At 37.4% G+C, this 17,677-nt stretch overlaps 1 protein-coding gene across 2 annotated transcripts in view; it reads left to right on the plus strand.

Moving 5' to 3' along the window:
- arhgap29a (Rho GTPase activating protein 29a) overlaps window positions 1-17,677 on the plus strand; it is a 57,454-nt gene that overhangs the window by 1,971 nt on the left and 37,806 nt on the right. The window contains exon 1 of one of the 2 annotated variants that reach the window (XM_055182509.2): window positions 4,900-5,188. The exons of the other annotated variant lie outside the window; for it this stretch is intronic. The gene's annotated coding sequence lies outside the window, so the exon portion shown is untranslated. Of the gene's footprint in view, window positions 1-4,899; window positions 5,189-17,677 lie in introns of those variants that run through there. 2 annotated transcript variants of the gene reach the window in all.

The raw sequence follows: 17,677 nt of genomic DNA on the forward strand, positions 1-17,677 counted from the left end.
GTTGCTGACTGAGTACCAGCTGATCAGTGTGTAAAAGTGCAACAGTGTCACTGTTTATGGCTTACTTATCTCTACTTTATCTGAGATAGGAGAACATTTTTTGTATGTTGGCCTTGAAGGAATAATTTACTGAGAATTAAAAAATAGCCCATTATTTACTCTCCATAATGCTATCTTAGTTATTTATGACTTCCTTTCTTTATTTAAACACATTTAGAGTTATACTCACCTAAAGGATTATTAGGAACACCTGTTCAATTTCTCATTAATGCAATGGTGTAATGGTGTGGGGGATATTTTCTTGGCACACTTTAGGCCCCTTAGTGCCAATTGGGCATAGTTTAAATGCCACGGCCTACCTGAGCATTGTTTCTGACCATGTCCATCCCTTTATGACCACCATGTACCATCCTCTGATGGCTACTTCCAGCAGGATAATGGACCATGTCACAAAGCTCGAACCATTTCAAATTAGTTCCTAGAACATGACAATGAGTTCACTGTACTAAAATGGCCCCCACAGTCACCAGATCTCAACCCAATAGAGCATCTTTGGGATGTGGTGGAACGGGACCTTCGTGCCCTGGATGTGCATCCCACAAATCTCCATCAACTGCAAGATGCTATCCTATTAATATGGGCCAACATTTCTTAAGAATGCTTTCAGCACCTTCTTGAATCAATGCCATGTAGAAATAAGGCAGTTCTGAAAGCGAAAGAGGGCCAAACACAGTATTAGAACGGTGTTCCTAATAATCCTTTAGGTGAGTGTATATTAAATAATATCCAGACTTTCTAGTTTGTCACAACAACACAGATAAATGTGATATTAACTTCCCAACCAAATGTGAATGATACAAATTGCCAAGCAAATAAAATAAGTTAACAAAAATAAGCAAGATTCCCTGGGGGCGTGTCCACTATCGGTGTCGAAACCACACCCACTCGTGGAAGAGCTGCCGTGTCTCTCAACTTTCAAATAGCGCTACAACTCGCGATTTTGTTAGAGGTGGGGCCATGCTCGGTGGCTCCAGTGCATCATCAAGCCACCATTTTAGCTCCGCCCCCAAAAATCCTAATCTCAGAAATTGCGAAAAACTGTTTAACAGTGTAACAGAAATGGACAGCTTTTGACGATTATGTAATTGTTTTACTTGTATTTGTAATCCCGATTAGTTTTTTGATTAGTTGTGCATCCCTATTGTAACATGTTTCAGTAATACATTTCTAACATTTATAATGTGTATAGAAACTACTCTCTAAAATGACTTTACACAGACTTTAATGTAAAATCTTTAATCATAGTTACTATTTGTTTTAAGGATAAACTTTGTGATAAAACAGCCACTCTGTAATCTTAACTGGAGTGTATTTCAAACATTAAGAAATGTTTTCATAATAAAGAAGTGAATGTAGATTAACAGGATGATTGCTCTTGCATGCACCATTACTGCGTTCTCATGGCAGTGCCGTTTGGATCAGATCCAGCTCACTAATCTTTGCTTTGCTCGAGTATTCTTTAATAAGGATTTGGGGGGGGGGTTGTATGTCGTGTGGGGTGTTTCCAGCCTCCTATTGTGTCTGTGCCGTGTCGTCCAGGGTCTGTAGGAATCCCCTTTTGTTTGTCGGGGTGATGGAGGGTCCTTGACCCCAGCTGGGTAGTAGAGTAACTCTGAGAGCCAGCAGCGTGTGACCGCTGGTTTTGGCCTCCAGCTCTTCTCCACACGCAGCTACGGACCGTGAGCAACGGGAATGCCGGAGCTGACGCAGTGTTGCATTGTCTTTAAACACTTTCAAACTTTATTTCAGCCTTGCGTTGTTGTCATCATTCGGAAAATGTGCCGCTTTACAGATCTTGTATGCTTCCGCAGAGTGACCTTATAAAGTATCTGGAGGATGCCAAAAGAGTTGCACTTTTAAAGAGGAAAGGTTAACGGTTAAAAGATCCCTTTTTGTGTCTGTCTTGGTGGCCCGTATTAGCTGTCATTATGTAAAAAGACCGTAACACGCTAACACGTGAGTCACAGTGAGGAGTTTGCTGTAATCTGCTGAATTGTAGCTAAATGCAGGAAAGGGGGAATTTGGAGACGCAGCGTAATTGGCCTGGAGGAAACTGAATTTGGGAAAACTCAAGGGCTGATATCTTTGTCACTGTGTCTGGGGAAAGATTTAAATATGATTTTGCTGATCGCGTAGAGTCACATTTCATCAGTTTGCATTTTCCCTGGGATCGAACCCATGACGTTTGTTTTTGTTTATGCAATGCTTTACCAGTTGACATACTGGAACACTTATATAGACGGTTTCATTGGACGCACGTGCATTGCCGCAGTTAAAGGAATATTTCACTTTCATAAAAAAATCCTGATAATTAAAGGAACAGTATGTAATTAATTTATATCAATTAATCATAAAATGGTCCTGATATGTCACTAGACATTAAGAAATCATTTTCATTTCAAATACTTATATCACTGACAACAGTGGTCCTGCCAGGATATTTTCATTTAAAAAATGAGGTTGCAGCCCTCAACTGATGTTTATGTTGTCATTTTGTGTATTGGCCACCAGGGGCCTGTACCATGAAAATGGTTAAACAAACTCAGGGTAACAGGATTAGTTTCAAGTTGACAAAACCAAGCCAATGTGCATCCCTTGTTGGTACAAGCTATTTTTATGGTACCCAAAACTCAGGATTTGCACAAACTAATCCTAAACAAACCTGGCTAACCAACTAAACTGGCTTCATGGTATAGGCCCCTGTTGTGTGATTGCAGTACCAGTTTTAGCCACAAGTTTTGTTATTGCAGTACCAGTTTTGGCCACAATCCTACATACTGTTCCTTTAACTTACCCCCATGTCATCCAAGATGTTTATGTCTTTCTTTGTTCGGTCAAGAAGAAATTACGTTTTTTTTGTAAGGAATACATTCCAAGATTTATTTCAATTTTTGCCAAGAAAAATAAAAAATATGTACTTTTAAACCACAACTTCTCAGTTTGGTATGAGATTTTGGTGGTATGATAACCTTAAGCAAAAATACCACGGTTTCACGGTATTGCGGTATTGCCATTGCAACACTAAAATTTTTAACTAGACACAAGCATGTATGCTGGGTGAAAATAAAGCCTTTAAATGATAATTTCCTTTAAAAAAAGAAAAAAAAATTGTAAATTACATGACTTAATGATTTAATTAATTCTGTGTAAACCCAGCTCATACCTTGCAACGGTATTGCAGAAAATGTAAGTGGTTTTGAAACTTCGACTGTTTAAAACCTTGGTATACCTTGAAACCAGTAACCGGCCCATGACTACTCAGTTTATTGTTTAAAATGGTCTGCAAGGGTGCGTTTCACATATGTAACGTGTGACCTTTCGACGTGATTATGTAATACTTAAGGTCGTGCTGGCGCCTCACACGGCTAGTGCAAGACGAGAAGTTGTGGTTTAAAGTACATATTTTTTATTTTTCTTGACGAAAATGACAATCGTTTCGCTAGATAAGACTCTTATGTCTCGGTTTGGATCGTTTAAAGCCCTTTGAAGCTGCATTGAAACTGCAATTTTAAACTGGATTGAAACTGTAAACTGTTGAGGTCCAATAAAGTCTATTAAATGAAGAAAAATCGTGGAATGTTTTCCCTTAAAAACTTAATTTCTTCTCAACTAAAAAAAAAAAAAAAACAAGACATAAGGGTGAGTAAATTATCAGGATTTTTTATCGGTCTGGCTAACAGTGTTGGGGAAAGTTACTTTTAAAAGTAATGCTTACGTTACTTTTAAGTTACTTTTGCGTTACTTTTTCTTACTTGGCTGAGGCTTGATCTCTTTCAGGCTTTGCAGGTGGCTTTTATGACTGAAAAATTCTGCATTCAGAAATTGCATATTTTCATTGCAAAAATGTCGCATAGAGTACGTAAATGTTTGTTAATACGTTCAGTTTAATGCAACACATTAATTTTTACATCGAATTAATTAAACTGAAAAGAAACTTGCATTACTTTTTTAAAAAAGTAACTCAAATATTAATATGTACATTTATAAAGTAATGCATTACTTTACTCGTTACTTCAGAAAAGTAATATTATTACGTAATGTATGTTACTTGTAATACGTTACCCCCAACACTGGTGGCTTAACTAATCTCTGACAAAAATACCTTGTCGAAATCAAATGTTTCAGTTTGGTAAAGACAAGGGGAGATGGCGAGCTTGGATCACCGTTGTGCGGAGAAGTTTGTACACATTAATTTTATACAGTAACGTTAGCTCAGTGTAGTAGTCGATACGTTTTAGATATAATAAGATAATTGACTTTATTTTTGGCGTATTATCAGAAATAAACACAGATAAACTCTTTAGTTTCCATTCGCAAGTGGCTCATGCATTCTGTTTACTTTATGTGTGTGTAGGAAATGAACATCTTGTGGGTGATAAGTGTTTTGGATCAGCGCACATCTTCAAAGTCTGAATTGTTAGTAGTGAACTGGGTGTGGCTGAACCCAAGCGTAAAAGAGGTTGTTAGGGATTCGGCGGCCCTGCTGTGATTGAAATCCTTTTGGTTTATGGCCGTGTCGTCTCTGCTGTAAGCGACCCCTCCAGATGAAGGGAATCCTCGGGCTGTGTTTTACAGCTGTAGTTTGCTTGCTTAAAAACAGCTGGTTCATTCACATGCATTGATGCGATAGTGACGTTTTTGTCTCGTCTCCCTAGATTTGTTCCTCGAGCAAATTGCCAGCTTCTGGCAATAAGTTGACTTTCCCATGCAAGAATAGCAAGAACCTTGAGACTTGTCCGTAGGGAACAGTGGGCTGCTTTAGTAGGAATTCGATGTTTTCTTTTTTCTAGAAGTCAAGCATGTCACCTTAAATGGCAATTATTAGACAGCAGCTCTCATAGGCAGATCGGTGGAGAGGTTGACGTGGATCGCTGTATTTCATGATCGGTTTTAAAGCGCTTTTATGGATGCGATTAAAGATAAAGACCTCTATTTTGGTCTCTTGACTCGGTTCCCAGTTAGGCGGTTAAGACGGCTTCCATAAAGATGTCTGCACAATGAGAGGGATTTCTAAATATCTTTAAAGGTCACGACCGTGCCCAGGGGCTGCACAAACATGATGGACATGTCGGTAATTGGATTGGATTATTTTGGGCTTGGGATATAACCGCCAGTTTGGGACTCGGAGGTCAGTATTTCGTTCGGTGTGGGGGGTTGAGAGATACATATTCTTTACCTTGTATCAAAACAAAGAGAGGTGGACTGTGAAGTTCATGTTTACTGTTGGTAGGGTAGATACTAATTGGAAGGGGCTTTAAAATGACTGGCATGTTTGAGGTTCGAGTTTTTGTGACTTGTTGTATGTAATTGTGGGGTGTTATGTTTAGTGTTCTGTATTTCTACCATGAATGTGACAGGTGACAGAGCCAATGTTGATGATGGTTTGATGGTTGATGATGGTTTCTTGACTTACAATGGGGTCACAAAGTCTAAGACCACTAGTGAAAAGGCTTATTTTGCATTTTTCTAATTTAATTTAAACTTTTTGACCGTATATTATCAGCATTTGCACACAAAAGAAGGTTAGCTGGATTGTGATCATTTTGCATAACTTTTCTTTGCTTGAGTTTCTTCAAAATCCTAAAGAAAATGTATTTTACATTGCATTTATATTTATGTGTTTAGCAGACATAACATTTTTTTTATCAATGTGATCCTTGAGAATCGAACCCATGACTTGTGCATGGCTAATGCAATGCTGTACCAATTTCAGGAACTATTAATGTTTAAAGAAAAGGATATTCAAATTTCTTCTGTGTGGTTTCAGGCATTCAAACCTCACGGACGTGTCTTAGATTTGTCAAGCTGGTCAGGTGTTGGTCTCATGGGCGACCCATTGAAGCAGCAGGATGGTTGGCATGTGTCAGCTATTTGGAAAATGAAAAACAAGATTGGCTGTAATGAATACTGGCCCTATTCACTGAGGAAAATAAAGTGTGTAAGCTTCACTGCTCTCTTTATGATGTTTTTGAGACTCTCTATTCATACTAGACACTCGTCGGTTTTAGGCACACATCCCCTTTGTTGAAATTATACACAACTGTCAGGCGTACTGAGAAATTGACATAAGCACCCCCATGTAGACCTGAACCAGCTGCTATTGGTTGATGGACAAAACCGTGTTATGAAGTTTACCAGAGAGTTTGTGTTTATCAATTCGCTAACTGCAATGGTCGCCCGAAAGTCTGTGTGAACTCTGGGTTTCGCCAAGTGGAGGTTTGTTTATTAGCAAGTCCTGCGGGACAGTAAACTGTTTCTGTTCTCCCCAAGTGCAGGATGAGTAAATAATCAGATCCTCATTTATATAATATCCCTCATATTTGAAATTTTTTTGGGTGGTCGTGTCCCTCATATAATTGCTTTAAACCCTGCCGAAAAAAACAATAAAACCATTACAGAAAATTCTAATGATTTTATTGGGAATTTTATTGTTTTTAATGGAATATGGCCCAAAACACACTACAGTGTATTGGTTTTTGTTGGTCTCTAATGGCATGTATTGGTTCTATTGGTTCTATGTATTTGTTCTAATGGAATATGGCCCAAAACACACTACAATGTAGTGGTTTTAATGGTAAAAGCTAATTGTTCCTATTGGTATTTTAATGGAAACCATTAGAATTTTCTGTAATGGTTTAATTGTTTTTTTCAGCAGGGAAGTCTTAAATTTTAATTTCTTATAGCAGAATAAAAATGGTCACATACTTTAATAATTCCTATCTGATAAAGTTAAATTTGTGCATATGTACATACAATAAGAAAATTTACATTTAACTTATCAGTGTTCGTTGTTCGTTCAACTGGTAAAGCTTTGAGTTAACAATGCAAAGGTTTGCAATGCCAAGGTGAGTCCAATGCCCAGGGAACACACATACATGTAAAAAATGTATACTTTAAAGCCACCATGAACTTAAAATTAAAAACATGATTTTTATAGAATATTGTGGTGTATTGTGTGCCACTCTAATCCCCCCTCGAAACGACCTCTCTTTACTTCCTGTCACGAGGAATGGCGTGTGGGCGGGGCTATCAAAGACTTGTTTCTACCTGGGTAAAACATTACAGCGATTAGCAATTAGCAACTTGGCCCAATTTCCAAAGACCCCAAAATTTTTTTTGTCTACCGGCAAACAAGGGCATTGTAATACTTTGAGATTAGCAAGTGCGGCTTCATGGTTTTAATATATAGACGGTTTCAGCAGTAACAACATAAACACGCAGCTTTCGTGGTCATCACGTAACTTCCGGTAAACTCCGCGAAGAATACATAACAACAAAGTCCTTTTAAAGTAGTTTATTTATATAACAAGTAAAATAAACAACACGTAGATTACATAGGAACCCAAAACATTAGTTATTTTAGACTAGGAATTTGTTTAAGAGTTCAGTTTCAGCAACTAGTCAGACCATTAAACAAACAGAAACCGGAAGTAAAGTTCGGACCAGATGCTTATCGCGTCACCGCACCGATGAAACGGTCTATAGGTTAAATAAATGTAAAATATTTTAGCCTTAAGTTACTCACTCTACCTATTAAAGATTAGACCAGGGGTCTTCAACGTTTTTTGGGTCGGGGACCCCTTAGATGAGAGAGGCATGGAGCAGGGACCCCCTAATACTAAATGTGTAAAACAGAGATATTTAAGAAAGCAGTAAGGTACGACAGGCTGCCTTTTCATATTAGGCACAACGCAAAGTGGAGTAAAGTACAACTGATGACCAATCAGAATCAAGGACTGGAACTGTTTTATAAATAGAAACAAACCATATTGTCACACAGCCATACTATATTAACATGCATAATTTTTTTGTTAAAATAGATTTTGTTTTTATATTAATAATAACAGTATTAATAATAATAATAATATAATATTATTTTAAGGTATTTGCAGTGTAATATATTTTCATTTTATTGTGAATTGGACAAGGGCTTTCAGTTTATAAAGATGAATGATTGATCATGGTGAATGGCACAAAGACTCTCTATTCTGGTGGGGATATGGAGGTTGTGCTACTTTATAGTTCTGAGGTCTGTTGCCTTGCTCGTGTATCATCATTGTCACGAGTTTGAGTAACGCAGGTTTATTTTCTGCATAGCTTCATATCAGACTCAGGAGAAAACATGCATTGAGTTTGCGCGTATCTCTTTGGGGCAACTTTTTGAGAGGCGGATTTCAACCTGACTATGAATCTTGCACAACGCACCATTACGGTGCGCGTTTCATTCATTTTTAAAATTGAGCGATAGTTTTGTCACAGTTTAAAATGCAGACGTGTTGTGGTGTAATTTGCCTGTTGAATTAGCGCTTTAAATCTGAACCGCGTGAAACAGCCGTCCAAGTTCAGAAATATAACTTAGATGAGACAATGTCGCAATGATTCTAAAATGACATTCTAAAAGAAAGACACATCCCTATAAGATTTACCTGTTTTATGATGACTTTTCTGTCGCTACTGCTGCTTCCTGAGTGGACATTTATAATCTTTAGATATTTTATTTTGGTCCGCTGTCTAAACTGAACGTGCGCCTTCAAATCTATGCGGCCACGCACGTGCACAACTTAAAGGGGACATGTAACGTTTTGTACATATAATTTACATTTTAAAAAATAGCCTGTCGTTAAACATCATTTGGCGGACCCCCTGAAGTTCCGTCACGGACCCCCTGGGGGCCGCGGACCCCCGGTTGAAGACCCATGGATTAGACAAATGAAATATGAATTCTCATTTTTCTATTCTAGTCTGGGGGACAGTGAACCCCACCCCCCCAAACTCCTTCTATGATAAAAATAATTCCCGCCCTTAATTTTTTCCTCATCTTACGTCACGATAGGGAAGACAACAGCAACTTGGGTTTTACAGTGACTTTAAATTAGGGCCGAAAGATATATAAAACATTTTAGTTCAATGCAGATACAGAATAAAATACAAAGCCTTTATTGTCATTGCACGTTTGTACAACAAAATTGTAGCTTTCTCCTTAGAAATTCAAACATTCACACAAAAAAAATTAAGATGGAGACTGGCGAGATAATACTTTGTTTTCCTAGAAAGAATGTGAAGTGTGTATGTTTATTATTATTAAAATTTTATTTTAAACTAATTTTTTGCTTTAACTTAAAGCATTATTGTAATGCATGTTGCACTATTTGGCAAGTTATCGCGTTTTTCTTCAATCCTGCAGTCCTTCCTTGAATGCCCTGTAAGTCGCTTTAGATTAACGCATCTACCACGTGCATTAAAGAGCACCTATTGTCTGATTCACAATTTTTTATTTCCTTTGGTGTGTAGGTGGTAGGGCTGTCACTTTTTATTCGATATTCGAATAAGCATTCGAACATGACGCAAAATATTTATATTCACGTGAGATCTGCTTAACTCAGCTGTAAGTTTTATTTCATCTCAAATATCAAATGGTTTGTGCTCTCTAACATTAAAAACGGTCAAGCAAACAGCACATGCAGGGTTAATGTACTTGTCAATGACGGCTCACAAACGCGCGGGATAGGCTATGTATGTGTGCTGGTTGTCAATGAGATTGCTTCTCACAAACACGCTCAAGCACGGGACATGTGTCAATGACGGGCATTGAATTCGTGGAAATTTGTGATTGAATCTTCATTATGGTGTTTTTTTATGCGCGCGGGGGGCATATAGATATTCAAATATATTCGGATACATTGCATGATATTTGATATCCGTTCGAATTTGATTTTTCTCAAAAGTGACAGCCCTAGTAGGTGTGTATAAGTACATGTAACGATATGCAAAAGGTACAAACCCCAAAGTAAACGATGACACAAGTTATCATCTCCAACGTAAATCTCTTTTCTTGGACTACAACAAACACACGGATTGTAGGCAACAGTTTACTTCCTGGAATCGGTGATGTAGACATAACCGACATTATCATAATTCCTCACGCTTCGGACTCACAGCCTGGAAGTTAACTCCTGTTAGCATTACATTGTGACAGAATCTTTCAAACATAGTAATGAGCGTCACATTTCCATCTGACGTTAGATATATTCAGACCAATTACAACGTACAGATCAGTTGGCCAATCAGAGACAGAGAGCTTTTCAAATCCGTGCGTTTCAGCTACAAAAATGTACGTATGTCGAAAATAATGTGTTTTTTTTAACCATAAACCACACGAACACATTGTATTATATCAAATACACAAAATAACTCTCTTTAATGTAAATTAAATAAATAAATAACCTCACTTTTGTAAAATAACTCTTGTTATATACACTGAAAAAAATTATTCATTGAATTAAAAAAAAAAATTAAAGGTAAGTGGTTGCAATCAATTTATTTAAGCTACATTTAAACAAAAAGATTAGTAAAGTAAAATATAAAACTTTTGTTTAAATGTAGCTTAAATAAATTGATTGCAACTACTTACCTTAAAATTTTTTATTAAATTCAATTAATCATTTTTTTCAGTGTATCATGATCTCAGGACAGTTTGATTGAAGTTTCCTGTAGTCCTGTAGCAGTGTAACCTTGAGCGAATCGACCAGGTTGTATTTTTACTGTTAAATCAATATTGACCCTTTCTGGGTCGACCATTACCACAGTCTGTGCTCATCATTTTGATAGGGGTGGGAAAAGCGCTCCTCTCCTCTCCCATCCCCCCCACATACCCTGCATTCCTCCAGAACAAACGCTCGCTTGTTACTTTAGTGCCTTAGATCAACAGTTGCTGGATGTTGGACACTTTGGACAAAAAAGACCATGAGTAAACCGTTGTCCATCCTACTGTTCTGGTACAGTGAATCTGTAATCCATTGTTTGTCATATAATAAGTGTAAACGTCATGATATATACAATATTATGGATTAAAAAATGTGAGAATAGGACGTCTGTGCTTTGCATTGCAGGAATTACATTGTTTGCATTTTATTTATATTGGGGAGCTAAATACATTTCCAATTTGATGACAAGCACTCAAGGGTCTCATATTTTGGCTGTGCAGTTTGTGGAGGGTCCAGGTTGCCCTCGCGGTGGGGTGCAGACAGGGTCTGTGAGTGGGATTAGAACCCTCTTCATCCCCAGCGGCACCACATTGTGCTCCAACCTGCCCTGCATGGGGGCTTCCTCTGATCGTCCAAAAGTGATTTTCTGGCCCCTATTGTAAGGTGATTTTGTGGGCCGATGACCCACGCCATTTGCCCTGTGAACGTCAACCTTCAAACAGTGCACGAGGGCCCGATTAATCCCGAGAAGATTTCAAATGTGTCCAATTAGTTCGGGGAAGCGTAGCTTCACACCACGTTCCTGAGATTTCTCTGTATTGTTAGTATTTGTGTGAAGCGGATGCAGATTAGTTTTAACACAGCTGACTTTGTCTCCTAAAAATGAGTCATGAGAGCGTTTTCTGTTTAAACTTAGTCACGTTTGCATTTCGAGTTTTTTGTTGCATAAATCTTTCACTCTCAATGAATCATTGTACCTGAACTTAATTGCATGGCTGAGCAATGGAAGGTGAGAAATATGTTGTCATACATTTTCACAGTATTCCCGAGCTGTTTTCTGGTAATATTTAACTTATTAACCGGTGAGAACATCTCACCAGGTGTTTCACAATATCCTCATTTGTCAGACTCCCATCACAGTGAGCGCATTACTCACTGTGTCAAGCCAGAAATATTTTTAGGTACAGTTTTCGTCTTTCTTTCCCATGTAAAACAACCTATCCCCTTAGCCAACACTCTTATGATGTTGATTTCTGTTACGTTGTTATATTTGACAATGTGAACTCATTTTTTGTCCCGCTGTGATGCTCTATGGGAAAATTGTTGTGCACGGGGCCCTTTGAGAAAACCAATATGGTGTTTAAGAGATTTGTGTTTAAAAACATCCATTGTGAATTCCAGTCTATTTTTAGCAGTCCTGTGTCGTTTCAGTGGCTCGTTTTGGCATTTTAATATAGTTGAGATACAGCTGTACTCCAGATCTCCTCTAATATGAGATGTTTAGTGTTGCCATCGGTTGGTTCTTTAATAAAGAGTTCCTTTTATGGTCGCTTTGAAGATTTTCTTTAAATTAGTCTAGTTACGAATGTCTTTGAAGATCCAATTACGCTTTCTTGTTCCATCACCGTTATGCTATCCCAGATGTATGTGACATTCTTTCTTCAGTGAAATCCATGTTTGTATGAGTGTTTCGTCATGAGAACTGAGATTCAATGTTATTGATTTGCTGCCATATTTGAATTTAACACACTTTTATGTTGCCATGAAAATGCGGAAAAAAAACCTGGCTTGAGAGAGTTTTAGCTGGTCTCCCAGCTGGGTTTTAGCTGGTACACTGAAAAAAATTATTCATTGAATTTAATCAATTTTTTTAAGGTAAGTGGTTGCAATCAATTTATTTAAGCTACATTTAAACAAAAACATTAGTAAAGTAAAATAAAATAAAAAACTTTTGTTTAAATGTAGCTTAAATTAATTAATTGCAACCACTTACCTTAAAAAAATTGATTAAATTCAATGAATCATTTTTTCAGTATAGCAAACTTGTTTTAGTTGTTTTTTGGTCACTTTTTAAAGGAACACGCCAACTTTTTGGGAAATTCACTGTCCATACATACCCTTTTCATCTCTGTGCGTCCCTAACTCTTTCTGACGCACCCACCGCTAGCCTAGCTTAGCACAAAGACTGGAAGTAAATGGCTCCAGCTAGCATAAGGCTCCCAATAAATGACAAAATAATGCCAATATTTTCCTATTTGTATATTGTGGTTTTTGTATAGTCACAGCGTAGGTCATATGAGACACAGCCATCTTTTAACCGTATACATACTGGGAACTATATTCTCATAAGGGGAAGATCTGCTATTTGGGCTTCGTCTGCGTGTTCCTTAAAGCTGGTCAAGCTGGACTTAGCTGGTCAGACTGGAAAAAACACCTTAAACCAGCTAATGCCACCTAAAACCAGCTACCAGCTAGTTTGAGCTTTTTTCAGTAGGGATCAATAGCTAAATAAGACATTTATTAATCCATTGGAGTTTGGATTACTTTTTGATCAAGTCGCCATGAAATGGAAGCAGCAATTGTCTTATTTGTATGTCCGAGTGAAACGGCTTCTGGACATGATTTCTTCCATCAAGAACTGATTGGATCGTTTGAAGTTGGGTCAAATTGATATTTGCTAATTGCTGCGATCCTTTCCCGGACTCCGCCCACCTGCCATACCATATGACCGGGAGGAAAGAGATATATTTTTGAGGAGTGTTTTGATTAAAGATTATGAGGGCATTAAACAAAAATAATAATAGAGCTTACATATAAGTCCTTTGTAAAAACTACCATAATATTACAAAACAATTTTTTTTAATTTCAATTTCATTGCGACTTTAATGTTCACCGTAAAAAGTTGGATCAACTTAAAAATGTCACTTTAGTTTCAATGTAGATTGAATAAACTTAATTTAAGTGTTACCAATTCAAGTAATTTTTTAGTTGATCCAACATTTCCGTTTTTACAGTGTTAGATCATGTGGGGTTTTTTTGTGTTAGTCCATTTTTATTTTATTTCATTATTATTGTAACAGCTCAGGTATGTTCAAGGAGAAACATGTTTGTGCAATTTCTAAATATTTTAGTTCTGTTTGTGAATAAGGGGTTGGAAATTAATGTTTTTCTTGTTTTTATCCGACTCATCGATTAATCGAAAAATTATGGACAGATTAATCGATTATTAAAATAATCATTAGTTGCAGCTCTAGTAAGATGTATGTGATTTTTTGAGCTTTACCATGTTGACCCCTATATAAGGAGATAGCATATTTTTAATATAAAATTATTTGTTTGGATTAACCATGTGTTTAAATGTAAGTTGGCATTTTAATATAAAATTATTTGTTTGTGTTCAGCTGAAGGTTTGTTTGCAGAATCCGCTAAGCGCAATGATTTTTCGGCAAAGTCCTCTAACTGCACGTGCAGACGGTGCAAGAGTTTCTTACCCGGTTAAATGAGGTTTATCAAATAAATTGATTATTTTTTTTAGCCTTTTAACTTTATTCAAAAAGGACAGCAAAGAATGACTGTAGACTTTTTTCAAAGAGGACATTTGCATGTACTTTTGCAGTGAACGACTAATGAAAAGTGCTATTTGTAAAAAAAAGCCAAAATTTCATTGCCATTAAAGTAAAATTATTAAACCCAAACATAAGAGCCTAATTTAAAAAAAATGCTCATTTACAAGAAAACATGCTAGATGCACTTTCTGAACTTTTTTTGCATCTAACCTTTTCAATTGTTTCCCAAATATTGCCCATACTTTCTCAGAAAAAGAAAATGAATCATTAAGAGTCAACAGTGTATCACATTAGGAGGCATTGAGAAGAGATTAGCGGCGTGTAGGAGACTTGAGCATGGGTTAGGGTGACACAGAGAATAATAGATAAGGATTCAGTGTCTGTGAGTTATCAGCGCTGCCTGTACCAGTGTACAAATGTGGGCTGCAGACAGCTGTCTACTAGCTGCTGATTTGGGGAGTTTAATGGTTCTGTTCTGGTCCTAAATAGTTTTTATGAGCCACTTGTTGATTTTTTTCATATCACTTTCTTTCCCACGTTGCAGGTTTACGGTAAAGGTCCGATTAGCGTAGGTGAAATTTGTCATAGGACAAATAATAGTTACATTAATGAACTTACAGAAGTGAACAAAAGTATCAAATGCATTGCATTATCTTATATTGTATGTTAGATTTATATCGCATTGATTGTTTTATGTAGTTGACTTGTATCCTATAAACTAAAATTACACCAGAAGGGCATCGAATTGTCTACCTCTTTCAGATATCATCTTTCAACAAGTTGTGTTTTTGTAGTAAATGGGCCTGTAGATTGTTAGCTTGAAGCCGAAATTCCTGAGAGAAGTAACCGCTGACAGATTCTTCAATCGTTCGTTCAGATCTGTCTAAATAATGCCATGAGATCTTCATTTAAACGCCAAACATGAATGAAGACAAAGCAGTAAATGAGGTTTGGTGTAACCTAGTTAAACACAGGACACAAAAGAATGTTAAACAGTCGTCTTTAAAAACTAAATATAAGTATTTTGGTCGATGGCAATATGAAACCACACCTGTGAGTAGCTTTGTCTTTTATCTCTGTAGCAAATATAGGCAACGGATTAACCTACATACAAATCCCCCACTGCTTCGGATTAGGGATTTGAAACCAAGATGGCAAATTTACTTTAAAGTGACCATCGATTGCTGTACACAAGAGTGGATTAAAAATGTCTGGAAAAAAGTAGATTTGTCACCCAGAACCATTTTTTTTCCCACAATAATGTCAGGAATAAATACACATTTTGAGGTCCTACCATAGCCCAAATACACCCAATTTGACTTAAATCCTGTTTTTGAGCACTTGGTTCCTGGTACAAGTCAAGAGTGGTTGAAGATTAATTGGCCCTGTTTTGCATCTGAAGCCTGAGCCCCCAGAAAGCCCATCAAAGAGAAACAGCTTCATGTTGAGAGGGGAAACGCCATCCACAGCTTATCCTTCGCCAACCAGTGGCTTTCTGGTTTTTCTCACTGACATAATGGCCGGTGGCTCAGGCAACAATTTGCAACATCATTCATCATAAAGTGTATTTTTCCAATGCATTTGGTGTAGGATGTCACATTTGGAAGTAAAAGTCTTGATGAATCATTTCCATTTTTTATTATTATGGCGTGCGTTTTAAAAAAATGAACTGTGGTGTGATCTGCTGAAAGGACGAACCAAATGTTTTTGAACTTTCTTTTTTTTAGTGTAAAGAATAGGATGTCTTTCAAAGATTGGAATCAGGACCGTCATGAAGTGTCTTTGTATTTTTCTCTGCTTGACATTTGACAGACCCAACCCATTTTTGTGGTCTCAAACTTTGAAACCAGACAGTGGATGTCATGTCTGGATGCCTGAAACTCCGTTCTCAATTCATTTGAAGATATTTCACCACTATGTGGAAGAGCTTTTAGATTTTACTTTAAAAATGCTGGGTTATTTTTGGGTCAAAAAGGGAAGAACCCAACCTGCTGGTTAGTTTCAACTCAAAATGCTAGGCTGTTTTAACCTGTTGGTTCAAATATATATATAAAAAAACTCTGGGTTAATTTAACCAAGTGGCTTGGTTTGTCCTTTTTTGATCCAACACTGCACTCTCAGTCACTGGGACGGTGCCTTTTTTTGGTATATTGTTTTGGCCATTTTTGCTTTTATTTAAACAGTGAAAGAGGTGAGGACAGGAAAGTACAGGGATGAGAAAGGTACTATGGGATCGGCAAATGACCACGAGCCGAGAATCGAACTCTGGTCGCAGAAAGTGCGGAAGCACCTCATGTCGGAGCGCTGCCCACTACACCATCAGCTTAGATGGAACGGTACCTTTTAAAACGGTCCTAATATGTACCATTTAGGTACAGATATGTACCTTTGAGGTACCAGTATTTAGTACATTTTTAGGTACAAGTGTACTTTTGAAAAGGTACCGGCCCAGTGCCACGTGCACCTGTGTTTGTGTGTGTGTGTGCACGCGTGCTGTGCGTGAGGAAGAGTGACACCCTAGTCAGACGTTCAGTTGCTTCATTGCAGTTTGTTTTCGGCAGAAATACATACATTCATTTTCAATAGAATGCTGCATTTGGTTTGCATCATTTGCATTGCGGTGCATTTTAGGTTAAGAATCCGTTCGAAAAATCACGACATCACGTCCCGCTGTATACAGTGAATGCATGCTGAAATTATTGTTGCGTGTCTACGTAAAAGTTTAAGCATATGTGATGCATTGCGCGATTGGTCTGACTCGCGTGAGGTAGAGACGTGTGTGTGTGTGAAGGGGTTCTTTTTTAAGTTATACTCTCTTGCAATTGAACGTGAATATATTTACTACTTAAAAACATCAAAGCTATACATCATATCTAGTCAAACCGCATAACGACATCGCTACAAATACAGTATGGGATTAAAATCAGCGAAAGCTACGTTACCTTGTTTCATCGATGCTTGGTGAAACAGCAGTGGATAGTTTTCGGTTCAGATGCTGAATGTAATGTAATGATAAGAATGTAATGATCCCAAACTTTAGACATTCTCTCTCTGCCGTTTATGGACATATTTACTCTCCGCCATCGCGCCAACTAAATTCAAAATGTATCACGCGTTATGATGTGCTTCCTTAACATTGAACAACGGTCCGTGTGAATCAGATCCCCGCGCGTGTAGGATTTTTAGTAATTTAACGAGGCTTCGAGGCAGAATTTTTGCCTCAAGGATTTTTTTGAATCGAGTTAATCGAGTAACTCGATGAATCATTTCAGCCCTAATGTTTATATAAGTGATGGACAGCTGTGTGGTCGCATAAAAAGAAACAAGCATGTTCCTGTCTCCATGCAGGATGCCTGATTTATATGAAAAAGGAAATTAAAGAATGGGATATTGGAGTATTTAATATGGTAAAGACTTGGATGCACTTGTCCTTCAATCAGCTGTGAAGTTTCATATCAAGTGATTTTAAATTGGTTTAGAGGTAATCTCAAAGTAACTAATTCTCGAAGTGGAGTGTTGCATGGCATCGTAGCAATCAGATCACATTTATTTCCTGATTGCTTATGG

Source organism: Misgurnus anguillicaudatus, chromosome 25 (genome assembly GCF_027580225.2).
Source record: "Misgurnus anguillicaudatus chromosome 25, ASM2758022v2, whole genome shotgun sequence".
NCBI lineage: Eukaryota > Metazoa > Chordata > Actinopteri > Cypriniformes > Cobitidae > Misgurnus > Misgurnus anguillicaudatus.